At 36.3% G+C, this 17,109-nt stretch overlaps 1 protein-coding gene across 1 annotated transcript in view; it reads left to right on the top strand.

Moving 5' to 3' along the window:
- The window catches only part of LOC139687560 (serine/threonine-protein kinase 32B), a 538,955-nt gene that overhangs the window by 505,077 nt on the left and 16,769 nt on the right, over window positions 1-17,109 (top strand). The window lies entirely within an intron of this gene.

Here is a 17,109-nt window from a genome sequence, read left to right as displayed (position 1 = left end):
TGATACCGGGGGTATGATTACAAAGATAAAGGCAACTTAGTTATTGTAACTCTTCATCAGAGCCCTCTAGCAACAATGATTTTTCTCTAGTTCAGTAGCACGAGATATTTAACTAGGTACATTAAACTTAAATTATCCCTCCAAATTGATGAGTAACATTGATAGACTGAATTATTTACTTCATTTGTTTGTTAATTAAATCGTTTTTTATGCTCGGCTGGCGGTTGCCAGAAATTGCTTCGGGACTTCAGCTCATATGGTTATAATTATACCCTCTTTCATTTTCATCTAATGAAACGTGAAAACGATCATATTGTTCATGAGAAATAAAAAATCTAAAAGAATAATTGACTCGATTGATAATGAAACTAATTATAATTAAATTAATCATGTGTAGATGAGACAGGTGGACAAAATTGAATTTTAATATTTGATTTATGATTTTGGCTGCAGTTTCCGTTGCAAAGCCGGTCCAATCATCTAGTTCCTTGATAAATCTTTAACACTACAAATAGAGCATCATTTAACGTTCCTAAATGTGGCATTGCCCAGCAATTATACAGCTTTATATAATCTCTGAAAACAGACTTCTCGAGTTAGAAATACATAATTGGCGTAATGTACTATTTGTGTTCACTTTTGTTTGGCCGCTAAAAACGAGATTAAGAAGCACACACTTGTCTTCAACGTTGTCCAATTGGGCTATCCCGTCTTGGTTACAGAATTCTCATCTGATTTCTTTTCCCTTGAACTCTTCGTGGGGAACCTTTGTTAGTTTTCTGGTCCCTCCGAATAACCTTTGCCATTCTCCTGGATCACCGCTTATATATTGATTCCAATTTTTCACTTTATGCTACTATTCTTGTCCAAATCTCGCTACCATTGTAAAGTATACTCAAGGTATACGTTTCATGAAATTTTGTATTACTTCTATACTCATTCTGCTAGCTGTTAATGGAGTATTGTTTCTTGTAGAAATCTTTTCCCAGACTTTTTCTCTTCTCTTCATTTTTCATTTTCGTCTTCTGCTGATTTTATTTTTCAAGTATCAACAAGGTATTTCCGTCTCCTAGATTTTGTTTCCTCCGTTTTACATTTTTATTCCCATATACTGCGTCACAATTCAGAATCATTCCTTTGTTTTTGTTAATATTTTGGTTTAACTTCCAAATCGAGTTTATTTTAATTCCATTTTTTTTTATCTTTTTGTGGATGTTTATCATTATGATTGAGTGTAACCCTTATCCCTGATTTATTCTAGCTTCTTCGCAGTGGAGTGCGAAGTCAATGCAACAAATGTCTGTAGGTTCATTACAATTATTTTCTCTATAAGTAGCAATATCCGAAAAAGCTTCTGTTGCTCTCTAGCTAAAAATATTTATCCGAATATTATCAAAAAAAATTATTTTTCAAGAATACTATATTGAAGAATGTTGTATGCAAACTATTCCCACAATTAATTATATCCTACTTTTATTTCTGAAAAATTAATTTATATGACATTTTTCTGTCCACTATATTTGGATAGTCTTATTTCCAGGAATTTTCAATACTTCTAGGGAGCATTGAATATTAAGTTGACCACCCCCTGGTATAATTAATTACCTATAGTTAACGTAACATGCTTTAATATTTTTAAATAATTATTTCGATATCCGTAAGTTTCCAAAAAATAAGGGCCTGTTAAATTAAACCACCAGATTTGAAATCTATCATTAAGAGGTTCGGATATTTCAGGTTTAGATATTCCCATTTTGTGGTCATATCGCAGTGTATTCGCTTATTTTCTCGAGTATGTATGGAGGACGACAAAGTGCAACCTAAAGACCGCAGAAGTTAAATTACGGTTACCCTGTATTACATTACGGTTACCCTGTATTACATTTAAGGCGCAGTTTTCTAGCTCAATAACTCCACATCTCTAGCAATCAATCAAATGCGGCATATTCTTTTGGCCAAAAAATAGAGATTCATGCTCTGTTTGGAGCTGAGAATAATCTTTCCGAGCGACTTGGTTCCAGTAAAGATGTGATATTTTTCCTGTCTGGAGAAGAAGACTTGCATGATTTAAGCTGACAGGTAGTAGATGCCATTCATATTTAAAACATGACTTGATCCCGCGTTTGTGTCAACATAGCCCTTACATGGACGAGTGTTTCGCCCCTGTATTTTTCTTATCTTAGCACTACCACGATAATCTTGTTCTCTCTCAATATTTCAATCCAAGTGCTTCTTTTTATTTAAAACTCCCCATCATCGTAAGGCTTGCGGGGATTTCTTTTAGTGTATCGCGAAGCTTTGTCAGGTTTGCCCACCTTTACTGCAAGCGACGGTCCACTTATTGAACCATTTTCGCCAAAATAAAATTAGGCGAAATCAAAATTCAAAGCAATTTTTTAAATTGAATATCCACTGTAGGTAGGTTTTGGAAGGTATGGTTCTGGTAGGTATGCTTCATGTACTGCGGTTACGATAAAAGTGTTACACTACATTGTGGATTTCAAATTAACACTTTCTTTTTGTACTATTTCCTTTCTCAGTTCATCAAGCTTTCTACCGTACATTCTGTCCTACAAAATTTGCATTCTTTTCCTCTTCCACTCGCTCTTATAAGTAGTCTTCCTTCTGTCTCGGCCTAGAAGAAGAAGAAAAATACTGATACGAAATACTATTCAATTCTTATCTCCCCCATCCACATTTTATGTCTGTTCGAATTTTTTCATGCAGCTCCCCCATCATATTCCAAACTTTTTCATTGGGCTGTCTTTCTTCTCAACGTATTCTCTTCGTTTTCATCGATACATACCTCTCGCCCACCTTACGTCCCGTCAAAACGATCCTGGATTTACAAGGAAGTGAAGTACGACTGAAGGTCAGTAGCGTCCTTAGGATTCCACTCCATTTTAACATGTGTTTTCTTTTCTAGCTTCCAGCATTGATTTCATCCTCAACGTAATAGTTACATTTGAAATCTTCATGCCTCCTTTATCCAACAGTAAATAGTGACTAAATTTTAATCTTTGAAATCTACTCCGCAAAATCTTTCGAATATGTCGTGGCGTTTGGCTAGCTTCTTTAGAATATTAACACTGCTCTCGGCATGCATGTTGAATGGAGTCCAATCAAAGCATCTAATCGGCTTTTTACTGCAGGTACTATAGAATTAAACCCTTTCCAAAGCTCCCAGCGCATCTTTGATTGAGAATCCGTTTCTACCAGAGCTTGAAATTCATTTGATTTTCCTTGCTCTAAAATCAAAAATTTCATTACAACGTCGAAATCTTCCAAATTGAAGAATTGAACTGATGTGTGACTTTCTAATTATATACCCTGCAAGCTACTGCTAGGGTGTGAATGCACACCAGAATAATTTTACCGGAACATGACCCTACCGCGGTCGAACAATGTTATTATGATCCCTTATCTTTCTTGGAAAAAAGGCATCTTAAATTTATCTGTTCTACTGTTAATCTTGCTAATTTTACTAACATAATCTCTCATACCATAGTGCAATGGATTGACACATTTGAACATCACTGTTAAAGAGATTTATTTAAGATTCCAATATATGCAAGAGCTTCAATCTGTAATTTAACCTTCGCTACGTGAGTGATTCCCAGCCTGGCTGCTAATACCTAGGTATTTAATTGAGTCCACACATTCCATTTCGGTGTTTCAAATGCAGTAGGTGTCTGGGAGGGAATTGCTCTTTTTCCAAAATTTCTCAACTACGCATTTTTTTAAGTTAAATTCAAATTACTAGGTGTCGCACAAGTTTTGTACGTATAGCATTAAGGTCATCTGATAAATCTGCTCTGTCCTTAGGATCACGGATATTGCGGTAAACCACTGCATCATCGGCAAATGAACGTATCTTACTAGTGAATTCGGAGTTAATGTCGTTAACGTAAAGTAGGAATAAAAGAGGTCTGATAACACTTCCCTGGGGAACACCTGAAGTAACTTCTACTGCATTTGAGCTAACTCCATCTATCACTACTCTTTGCACCCGACTATTAAAAGAGACTCCAATCCAACCCCGGATATTTTTATCTATGTCAGATGCTTCTAGCTTTGCGAGTAGTTTACTATGAGGTACTTTTTCAAGCCCTTTCTTGAAATCTAGAAAATCGGTTCCACTGGAACATTGCTCTCTCCCGAAGTAAGAATATCATGAACAAAAGGCGTAAGTTGTGTCTCGCAGGATCTACCTTTTCGGAAACCGAGCTGATTTCTCGTAAATAACTCCTGATTATCGCGGTGTCTCATTATCGAACTAAAAATTACATTTACGTTCTTGCACGAAATGGATGTGAGGGAAACAGGTCTGTAATTGCTCGGTTTGTCCTTGTATCCGCATTTAAATATTGGTATGCTAATAGATTCTGTTTCAAATTTCCTGCTAACCTATTCCTTTTGAATACTCTTAACGCTTTCCGAAAATCCGCGTTGTACCATTTAGGTCCCGTTTTATCTCTTATATATTTACTGGGAATGAATTAATTGACTGCTGAGCGCGTGATCTCAAGGAAGTGATTCCCCGTATCCTCAATATTACGGTGATTACTATTTTTTTTAACTAGCAAATTGTTTCTGCTGCACGCACTTTAAGCCATTGTAGTCGTCTTCTTTAAGCAAGTAAATTTTCCTTTTAGGCTTCTTATTTCGGACCCATGGAACGAAAACTTAGTATTTACTGCCCTGTAGTTAATAATTCCCTCTACAACTAATGCTTCTTCTTATCTTTTAGAATAAATCACCTTTAGATCTTCAAGCTTCAGTACTTTTCCCTAACAACGATATACCCTAACAATGGCGAGAATCTCCTGTAAAAATATATTCTCGCAGCTCGTATTCCCTTGTGGGTACCAAAAATTTTCTTATTTGATCGCAAAATTACGGCGCTCAACACCTGAAGAGAATAGTGCAAACTCTACGAATACACGTAAATATTGCGTCTGCTAACCAAACTCCAGTTCTGGTAGTTGAACGAATTTATCAACTTCACCCTACCCTCCTCAGAATAAACTTTCCCCTATGTGAACTTTTCATTCTGCGACTAAATAGGAATACATATACTCTGGTCGTAACTTGAAAACTTCTTCCCTTTCCCTTCCTGGCCAACTATTTGGAATTATTCCAATCCAACCCAACCGTGTGTTAGTAACATCTTATGCCTAGGGAGTTCGAATGATTGATTTTCATTTTTGTCATGGTCTATGAATCTCGTTTATTATTCAATCTTGTGTGAGCATGACCTTTTGTGAAGGCTGTTTTATTTCTTATTTTCGCTGCGTTATTGTCACTATAGAGCTACCTCAACGTAATATTGACGGTAAAAAAGGTTATTTTGCATGTCTGAGTGGGAAACCGATGAACATGTTTTTTTTTATATTTAGTGAAGTCCGTCAAATTTTGGTGAGCTGGTAAAATGGAAAGAGCATCTAAAAATAATATCCGCAGTATACTAAAAGCCACAAAATTGGAAGCATGGACTCGGGAAATTGGGTGTTGTATTTTGATTAGATTCAAACACCTTGCCTATAATTATGTTAGCGTCACAGATTTGTTTTCCTTGCCTGAGGGTGATATTTTTTCCTAGGCCTTCATTGTCCGCTTTTTTGGAGTGCTACGTTCCCTGCGTTACGAAAGTTAAATATTTTTATAGTCCACTCGATGAATCAAAAATGAATAATTTTTCACCAAAGCAATCCTCCAATTCCATTCATCCATATCCACATTGCCGAATGCTCTCCAATAATTATAATTTTCGATCCCATACCAGAATACACCAATGGCAAAATCATTTTGTTGTCCAATACGGAGAGAAAATCAACTGGATCAAAATAGAAACTATGAGTAGATTCATTGTGAATGAACATTCACGATTTCAGATTTTTTCAGTTTAATTTTTGTCTGAGTTTCTTAGAGCAGGAAAAGTTTTCTTTTGGAATTGTGTTCAAAGTATCTGAGCCTTCTCTATTCAAGCGGGCATACGATTCCTTGCCCGAATTTTGAAGCTATATTTTCTAAAACTAATAAGATAATTATTATGTTATATCTTTCGGTAAGTGGCAGTTTGATCAAGAAACTCTGCAAGGATCAATAATTTGATGAAGAGTAGCCGTCATTCTGAATATCTGAATTTCGGAGGAATGTCTTTAGCAGGGAAGGGGAGACCTTTTACCTTGTGATGTGGGAAGAAAAATGCAAAGTTAAACGCTATACATGTTTCTAACTGATACCAAGTGCAATCAGACTATTCGGCATCCAAAGCCCCTACTGCCACGTAATGCGGCAAGGATATCGGAACCCTACGTTCACATTCAATCGATAATTCAGATCGTGTAGGAAACTCCCAATCCTCGTCGTATTTATTACACACCGGAGGTGTGCAGGAGTGCAGCAGGTAAGGTATTCGGGTAGTCTAGTTCTTTTTAGAGAAAAGTGTAGGTTGTAACTGGAGCTCTTAATTTCTCATTGCCGAAGATCTTTTTCTAAATGGCTCTAGTTTCAGTTTTAGAGGGAGTTGCAAAAGTTTAACCGACGAGAGTAATAATTTTTCGAACGAAACTATTTGTAGGTAATTTTATAACAGTAAGATAAAGCTTTTTGTTAATACTTTACTAACTATTAATTTTAGGAAATAGTTTCTTTAGAAGCTGTTGACTGCTGCAATTTAAATAAATACATTATTACATATCATCACCGTTCAGAATACACAGATGGACGGAATTATTGGAACTGAAAGTTGTAAAACAGCTGGAACCACTCACGCTGAAATTTTTACCAAATTCACCTCTCAGTATAATGAACTATTAAAGTATATACGAGTAGATGCGGGGGCAGTGTGTGTTGAATTTAACAACCAGTCGCGTGGAGGATACGTTAAATAACTTTTAATATAATGTTTATGCCGAGTTATAGGTCCTTAATCCTTAACAAAACTCTACGTATAGCCATTTAACATATTATCAGACGACAGCATTAATTCAATATTACGGGAACTTAATTATTATTACAAGACAATATTCTCGTAGAACTAGAAAAGCAGATCAATAGCTTCTCATCTTAAAATAACGAAGGATACATTATAATTGGTAGATATTTCTATGTCCCGTCTTTAATTGAATTACATGCTGCTTTCAAACTAATGTTTTAACCCTCTTCTCATAACTCGAACTCCTTACTCTAAATCGTCACTTCACCAAACAGTAAAACTCTTAAATTATTAGGAACTAATGTACTGTGAATGTGAAAATATTTCTCAGTATAGTAAAAATATCAATCATAAGAGAATAATTTATTTGCATAAATAAGAGAATTATAATTGCTTAAAGCGTAAGGGACAGGTTTTGTCAAGTTCAACCAGATTAGCAAATATCTTAATGCTAAGTGGAATCATTTCCTCGATACCTGGAAGTGCTGAGAGTGTAAGTGAATGACGCTTTCAAAGGTTATTTGCAGCTATGTGAAAGTTTTCAAAAGTTAAAATCCCAATTAGACTGCGAAGAAGGTTTCATTGTTGAATCAGATGATGAGGAGCGAATATTGGCAATATTTGTAAATTTTTATGTCAAACTTGTTAGCATATTCAGATGAACCAGGTTGCAAGTCACTCGCGTAGCGCAGAGTTATGAACAAATTTAATCTCTTTAACTAATTGAAAGCAGCTCTTTTGCGATGCTCTAAAAATATAGCATAATTCTTGTCATAATATGGTTGTAGAGATCATGAGAACCATATTAGAGTAAAACCCAACGGATTTAAAATATCATATTTCATGCGAAGAATAAGGCGTCAGAATACCTGGATAATACGAATATAATAAATAAGCATTTGATATAAACCATTCTATCGCATTTTTATTATATATACTTGCCCTATTTAATTGTTATTCTTAATAGAAATTCGCTTTGCATACATTTAGAAGGATTTTACATTTGAATAGCATACTGCATTTAAACTTTTGCAGATATTCCTTCATAATTTGAATTATTTAACATTTATATTGGTAAATTTTAAGTGAAATAGTTTTGATGTTGCATTCCGGGTGTGGAATGGCTGCCCTACCGCACACTCTAGCGGTAGTTTGCAGTTTACCGCGTAGATGTAGATGTACTCACCCGCTAGACATTTACTTTCTTCTCCCTAGTCGTTACAAGCCAAAAGGCTTTCTCGAAAAATCACGTTTTATGACAACGCAGTCTTAGAGTTCTACTTTCTCGTGTAGCAGAGCTCTACCACCTTCTTATCTCTGCTAAGAATATTTCCCTTTAATTGGCTTAAAAAGCGATTTAATGCTCTGTTAAATTCGTGGAAGAAATGTTGTAGTTTTACTTGAAAACCCACTTAGCCTTGGTAAACGTTATTTCAATTATAATTACTTCAAAGGTAGTCAGGGAGTTTTCGAAAAATTAATGGAGTAATATAAATTTAATTTACATGGATGAAGTTTCATGCAAAATGTATTTCTCTTATATATTACATATATTTTAATTCCTTCAAACATTTGATTTTCATGATTTTTGGACGTTGAAAGATCTCTTTATCTAATTCGGAGGAGCATTGCTGCTTTATTTTGGGATCCAAATTATAAATGTCAACTTCAGCTACCTAATTAATTTCGATGGTTATATCAGTGGTTATCTTTTATTTCCGGAGGACTGCTCAAGAGTCCCGTTTAGTCGTAAAACGACTCATTTCGGTAACCGATTTGCTTGTAAACGATTAAGCTGAAGAACACCAATACCTAGTGGATGCCTTCTAGCCTGTATGATACTTCTAAATCATCCTGTCATCACATCCAGAGTAGCCGACTGGTGGAGCCGGGCTTCGCCGCATGACGCAGAAATAGAATTTATTTTCGGCGTCGTGCGACTTTTCTCTTCAGATTCGCATTTCAAATTCTTCAGCAAATTTGGTGGTACGAGTATAAATCGCTTTGCGTAAGTTACTGACGGAAATAGCAAGTTTTACAATTTTAGGCATAAACAACAAAGGGCGTTCGCCATTAATGAATATTTGAAAATTCCGTTCAAATTAAACAGGCCCAATTTTAGTCGGAGGAATGATTCATACATGTAAGATCTTTTCGTTAGCTCTACACTTTTGGTTGAATGGAAACTATGTCGGCTTGGCTTTAAAGGTTTTCTGGGAAAATTGAAGGTGGTCGCTTTACGCAGAATTCGATCTACTCTGGTACCCTGCATATTTATAATGTGTTGAAGCTATGATCAAAGGTATGTAAAACCACATGCATTATTCAGTAGTGAGAGACCATACGAAGTTAAAAATCTGGACAGAAAAAGAATATTTATGGTCTTTTGGACAACTTTTTTCGATTTCAGACCCCCGTTCACTGTGTGTCTCTCTCTCTCGTAAACTGTCTTTCCCAGGCTAAAATCTACGAAATTATGATGATACCTTAAGATTCAGCCATTTGCACCAGTTTTACATACAGATTATATAGGTTATTGACCTTTTATGTAAGCTTACGTTAGGGAAAATAAATATTTCCTCCGTTAAAATCAAAAGATTGATTAGATTAGATTTCTCCTAAATGCGATTGTGGAAAATCGCAGGCGCTAATGTAGTTATTGCTTCTCTATAAGATCCAAGCCTGATAATTAATGTACACCGTACTTCGAAGCCATTTGCCTCTTTTGTTGTCAATTACTGCGATTTTGAAAGGAGAAAAGGGAAATATAAATCATTCAGTAAGTATCTTATGCACGTGTATAGAAATAATTATATATATATATATATATATATATATATATATATATATATATATATATATATATATTCAATCTTGTATACGAAATTTTAGTAGCTATATAAAAATGGCCAATGGCTCAAAGTTTGAAAATATTGATGAAGTTAGGTGTTTATGTACAGAGGCATTTCAATATATTTCCAAAGACCATCTCTTCTTAAATAACTTATAAAATTGTTCGTTATCTTTTTACCCGTTAATATTTTAAAGGATGAGAAGCTCCAATTTTTCATGCATTTTTCATGTGTCGTATGGATTCTAATCCATGCCCGTAAATTTGACTCTAATATAAGTACTATTTTTCACATGCCAAACTATTTCTTATACATCTTAAGAGCCTTGCATTGAGTGAATTATTACTGTCAGGTTTTCCATCAATTTCTCTAGATTTTCTTCCAATGTTTTGTTTATTTGAATATGATTAATGACTTGCTAAATATGAAAAAAATGCTAGCTAACAGCCATTCATGTAATTTTTTCACATCCGTCTCAGTAAAGAAATTAGCATTCATTGAGAACATTTTTTAAGTGGCATATTATCTTTGGAGCCATTCCATGTGGGGTAAAGTAATCTGCAATAAAATTCGATTAGCTCCCCCCACACCGGTTAATACATCTACGAACGCACTTAAGCAACTACGTACTATGATTTGAATGGATAAAATCATGAACTAGATAGGGAGGAGAGGCTAGTTTGTAGCCTTAGAGACTGCTTTATGAATCATAATAGTCTCTTCGGGATCCTTAAGAACAAATATCCGACACAATTTGTCTATAAACCATCTTCCACCCCTCCTAAACGTACTGTAGTCAGAGGAACAAATACTAATTACTGACCGGGGATAATTACCGGCCGAAATTACCATGATATATGTACGAGTTTTGTCCCTTCGGATCATAATATATAGTCTGCTACAAATGACAATATCGATGCACGGTAGCCTACCTTGCTGTGAATGTGCCTAGCACTGTGAATGTGATGTCAAATGAACACGTACCTATCCAGCGTAACCCTTCACCTGCGCTCATTAACAATTGTTAGCCCCTTAGCTAAGTACCTAAATTTTGGTCATCTGCAAACTTGACTGATTTTTATACCTTTTGTACCGGCTTTTAATCCATCTCCAGTTCTCTCCATGTCACTTTTATCATTCCCTTAACGTACAAGTAAAAGACATGGGTAATAATGGATACCTCTGTTTTTTTTACTGGCTTACCTTCTTCTCAACACTGCCCATCCCAGCACTCCATCTGCCACACGCACATGAGCAGTCTGTGACCCGTATCGGTTGTAGATTAGTCGCCGATCTACTCCTATTTTCTGAAAAGAATAAAACGATAATATTACTGATTCGACCTAATTAACTCAATCTAACGCCTTTCGAAATTTACTAAAGAAACGCATTTTGACTCCGCTGCTCCCCTCTATTATTTACTTAATTACAACAATGGCATCTATCGTACCTCTCCCATTTTTAAATCCAAACGAATCATCTTCTAAGTAATCATTTGGCCTCTTGTTCTTTTCTCAGTTACGATTCTAAGTATCACCTTAGAAGCGTGCCAAATCAAACTTGTTCTATATTCATCACATATTGACTCTGCCTCTGCGGCGAAATTCCTCTCTCATTCATGCTGCGAATTAGCCCATCAAAATTTACCTTCCAATTTTTCTTAAACGCATTTTGTAGGCAGGTATTTGCGAGGATTTTATCCATTTGCAGTCTTATTTTATTTCATTCCCCTTAATGCTCTTTCTATGTCACAATCGAGTAGGTCTGAACCTATGTCATCACCATCCAAAATATATATTTTTTGCATGCATTTATTAGCCTAATATCTTTTTAGCATGATTTAACTGGCCTAATATCTTTGTCATACGGTCTTCTATGTATTATTTCCATCTTTCTTAAATTTTTTATGGTTCAATCAATAATATTCCTGCCGTATTTTCAAACTTATGTAGGCTTTTCCCTTCTTATTGTTTAATAGTGATTACACCTATATTACACCAATTTCACCATTTCTTGGTAAGCTCATCATATCCTCGCAGTACATTTCCCACCAATTTTTTTTGCCTCAATTATTGTTTTTTAAGTCACTTTCCCGCCTCGGCGTACTGTTCATCTCTTCGTAATGTTTCTACCAAACTCATGATTCTTAATTTGGTTATATTTGCCATTTCCTTCTTTTATCCATCTTTCTTATCATCTTGTCTCTAATTCATGATTTCCTTGGCCTTTTCCCATTAACTTTTCCATTATTTTTGTTTGCGGCTTTCCATATCTCTTTGTTGACATGTTCTCATCTTTTTTCTGTTGCTCTCTGTATCCGTGTTCTCACTAAATCACAGCCCTGATTGAATTTTCTCTGAATCCCCGCGCTTTTCCACATATACCGACGTTGATAATTAACCATGAATCTAGTGTTTTTCATGATTAAAACCTATTTTCTGCATAATTCTATTCCTGTCTCCCCTTGGTTATTGCTTGTTCCTAAACCATAGTACATTACATGACTCCCACCATTCCCTTTACTCTCCGCCATGTATCAATCCCCCACATATCAGGGTATTTCCTTAAAGGGGCACCTGAGGTTATTTCCTCTAATCACGCGCCCCATTCTTTCTCCTTATCGATTGGTATGTGCACCTGAATAAATACCAAGGTTAAGCTTTTGCTTCTACCAAAACTAATGTATTACTCTTAGCTCTATGTGCACGACGCTTCTTTCAACAGTTTTGATTAACACTAGAGCTACACCTCTGTCTCTTTTACCCTGCGCTCTTTAGCCCTCCACTCTGTAGCCATCGCCTCCAGTAATCAATGCTATCCTGCTATATCACCTCGCTCAGCCCTAAAATATCAATATTTCCTCTCTTAATCTCACTTAATATTTTCTTATATCCCTGTTCTCAGTATCGTCCTCATCTGCCAATTTCAACTGCCTATTTAAAATGCTTCGGACCTCACCTGTACCTTCTTCTCTGTTGCTGCTGTTAATTACACCTCGCAAGGATTTCGAGTGATGATGATCAAGTAAGGTTTGCCTCTACCAGACTACCGGGCTTGGTAGGCCGAGACCCGCATTTTCCAGAGCTCATATTCATAATTTTGTCGAGGAGCAATGAAATTGCTCCCGTCAGCACATCTCTATGGGTCATAGGAATGAACACTTCCTCCACGTCTCGGTTGTAGTCCATGGGGAGGGAGGTCAAAGATAATCCCGCTCAAATCCCCGTACTCTGGGATTTCACGCTGTCGCGTGGGTAAGGAAAGCTCTAAGAGTTGGATGAGTATAGATGGTTTTTCCCCGGGGATGTCCCGGTAGCCGAACCAGTTTTGTGCTACATGCCTTTAGCTTGCCTTCGTGCCCGGGCACTTTAGAAGTCCCGTCGTATAAAATGCACTATATATTTTTCTCGTGCAGGAAGAATTGTTTACCACCTCTGTTCTTTTATTCTGTAGCTGCAACCGTGTAATTTTGTAAAGTGCAGTTTTGTTACGGTGAAGCAGGGCAAGAGTCTAATAAAAATCTTTCCTTGCTTTTAAGAAATGCATAGAAACAAATTCCGCAAAAATATCTTCATTTTGCACGTGAGAATCCCATTCATTTACAATCCCACATTCTCCGCTTTGCATGTGAAAACCGACAACATTCTCCCATTTACATGCTGACATTTCCAATGATTGTGACTTCTTCAAAAATTGAAGATATTTTCTTTTCTTATTTAACAAACTTTGAAACTAATCTTATAAGTTAAATTCAGGTCCGTAGAAAATTTATCGAATTTTCGGGACCGTGCTTATCCGCTTTCCATCCCACATTCGCCTTTGGGTGATGGCGTAATCCCACCGGAGATTTTTGTTTTTGTTGTAAGCAATTAGGCAATGTGCAAGCAATTTGAAGCAATTTGAAATGGAGGGTGCGCTCACTCAATCTCATTCTTCAGAAGCAAAATACATTGAATGGAAACTGGCCGTATTGTCTCTGTTGAGATAGTAAAAATCAAATAGCAGTTATAAATGGAAGTAAAAGTAAAAGAATAGAAAGAAGAAAATTGAATATTTGTTAATTCCACTTAATATTTTAATCTTACGACCCGGATTCCAATAAATATCATTTTCAGGTAGATGAAGATCATCTGAAGATGGAACTATGTATTGAAACCCGGGTCGTAAAATTAAATTATTAAGTGGAAACAACAAAGTTGTAATTTTCCTTTCCTAAATGTAAAAGTTCCACTAAGTAAAAGCAGTTTAAAAAATCATTATTAAGAATGCCTTAACCCACTTGGACCTTATTTTAATTATTCCTTTCTTGAAGAATGGATGAGTTTTTAGTATTATTACTTCAATTTGGTTAATAGATTCTTTCTGTAATATTATAGGAATTTCTACATTAAATTCCACATACTCCTCTGAGGGTAAATATTGTGGAAAAGTGGAGAAATGCGTAGGGAAGCAGGAACTTCAGAGGTTAAGTTGCATAATTCATAGCGCTGCAAAGTTAACACAGTATCCTAATTCAAGCATTCTCATTCAGTATCTTTAGTTAAATGGTTATACTTTTGAACCTACATCATGATGCCACTGGATACATTTTTTTTGGTACCAGAAATTGCTGGGATAGGCAGCACCAGAAAAGCAACTGTGCGCCTAATATGTGATTTCCGCATGCCAAAGTGTATAAGTGATCTATAGTATAGTTCGAGGGAGCTCTAACCTCACATTTCAAATCAAATTTCAGCTAGATTACTTGGGCTCTGATTGGGCACTGTGGGAAGAAGTCGATGACTGTAAATATTTAGATAATGACATAACCTAATCGTTATTTATTATTGAAAATTTAAATACATGAGGTATACGTCGACTCCAGAAAATTAACAAAGGCTGATATTCTTCCTACGGCAAGATATTATTGAATATCTTGAACAGCCAGCACTTACCTTTGTTATAACATTTATCATGAACACGGGAGTATCAATCTTAGGGGTGGTTGGTAGGATATATCGATATTATCCTGTTCCTTGACTTTTACTTCATTCCCTAATAGCTCCTTGCAGTGACATTTTTAATTACTTCCTGCTTTTTGGAGTTCATTCCTGTCCCTCTCTAATTCTTTCTTTCTACATTACCTTTAATTATGGTCTTCGGTAAAATATCGTGCCTCAGAATGCTTTCCATTAATTTTAATTAATGGCTAACGTAATACCGATATTTAAAAATGGAGACTAGGAGGAACCGAGCAATTTCAGACCTGTTTCCCTCACATCCATTTTGTGCAAGGTTATGGAACATAAATGTAATTTTTAGTTCGATAATGAGACACCGCGATAATCAGGAGTTATTTATGAGAAATCAGTACGGTTTCCGAAAAGGTAGATCCTGCGAGACACAACTTGCGCTTTTTGTTCATGATATTCTTACTTCGGGAGAGAGCAATGTTCCAGTGGAACCGATTTTCTAGATTTCAAGAAAGGGCTTGAAAAAGAAACCTCATAGTAAACTAATCGCAAAGCTAGAAGCATCTGACATTGATAAAAATAACCGGGGTTGGGTTGAAGTTTCTTTTAATGGTCGGGTACAAAGAGAAGTCATAGATGGAGCTCAATTGCAGTAGAAATTACTTCAGGTGTTCCCCTGTGAATTGTTATCGGACCTCTGTCATTCCTACTTAACGTTAAAGACATTGAATCCGTAATCACTAGTAAGATACGTTTATTGGCCGATGATGCAGTGGTGTACCGTAATATCCGTGATCCTAAGGACAGAGCAGATTTATCAGATGACCTTAATGCTATACGTACAAACCTTGTGCGACACTTGGTAATTGGAATTAAACTTTAAAAAGTGCCTAGTTAAGAATTTTGGAAAAAGAGCAATTCCCTCCCAAACGCCTACTGCATTTGAAACATCGAAATGAAATGTGTGGACTCAATTAAATACCTAGGCATTACCATCACTCACGTTCTCCTGGGTGAAACACATACGGGGAATATGTGGATAAGCTAACAAAAAATTAGGATTGAATAGAAGAGTACTAGGTAAATATGATAAAATAGGTCAAAGAAAAATGTTATCCAAAGTGTTTTTGAGAATCTGCTGCAAGTATAGAGAAGAAATCCAATCAGCCATGACAAAAACCTTGCGAGAGGTCCCCGAAGACGCCCTATAGGTCACGTACCGGTCATGGCAGTGTCGCCGGAAAAAATCTGTGGAGGCCCAAGGACAGTACTTTGAAGAAATTTTAGTGTTTGTGTAAATCTGTTCAAATGAATTTAAAAAATAATTGCATTACTTTCGGAACGCCCCTGTAAATTGAAAGGGTGTCTCTTTAGCATTGATGCTGCAAATTTATTATTACCCCCATCGTACTACGGGAGGAGAAATCATGTTTGTAAAATTTGAGAGATTAAGTAAGGAACAGATAGGTTTAGGATGTCATTTTTTCCACGAGCGATAGGGGATCAGAATAACATTATTCAACCGCGGTAGAGACATGCTCAGGTAAATTATTCTGGTGTGTATTCACCCCCTGCCTCACACACTGGTGCTGGCTTGCAGGGTATATAAATAAAAATAAATAAATAAGTTTGCCTCTTTTCTTGACAATTTCCTCTCTTACACTACTCTTCGAGGCACTTCTCCATTGGTCACTCTCTCTTTTTTATTTTCATAACTCTTCTGTAGCATCAAATTTCCATCGTCTGTAGTCTCTCTTTCCGTGATACTCCTGTCGCCCTCGTTTCACATCCGTATAGAAATAAACTCCATACGTAAATAAGTTTTAATAAATAAATTTTATTTTATGTGCCCACTATTTAACTTATGTTTGCCATTCGCATTACATTACACCGTAATACATGGAATATTCATAAATAGGCAGTGCTTGCATTCATTGTCTTTCGTTTGGACCCATCAGTCGGTTGATGCAGGTATTCCACAACCCCCTTGGGAGTAAATTGTTTCCTCCATTGGCTTTGTCTGCCAGCTAAAATCTCCAGTGGGGTGCAAAAAAGTCACTGCTTTCATTGAAGCATTTTGTGTTCCATTAAGTCTGGCGTTATAAGCGTTATAATACTAATTATTATGGCGTTATAATAATGTATACGGCGCTGATCTGCTGACTGGAGGGCCCGAGTTCTCTTGCGGGTGACTCCTCTGGGCAGCTTCACATAAACTGTGTGTTTTTTTCGACACCAGATCTTCCTGTGAAACCACGGACGGCACAGGGAGCCCCCACTCTGATGTGTGGATGTCACACACCTTTGAGCTTAACATCAAGCGAGCCCATCCCCATCAACCCAATCTTTGGGTTGATTACTGTAG

This window comes from Hetaerina americana, unplaced genomic scaffold (assembly GCF_022747635.1).
Source record: "Hetaerina americana unplaced genomic scaffold, ioHetAmer1.1.p SCAF_2, whole genome shotgun sequence".
Lineage (NCBI taxonomy): Eukaryota > Metazoa > Arthropoda > Insecta > Odonata > Calopterygidae > Hetaerina > Hetaerina americana.
This window is presented reverse-complemented; position numbering and strand designations above follow the sequence as displayed.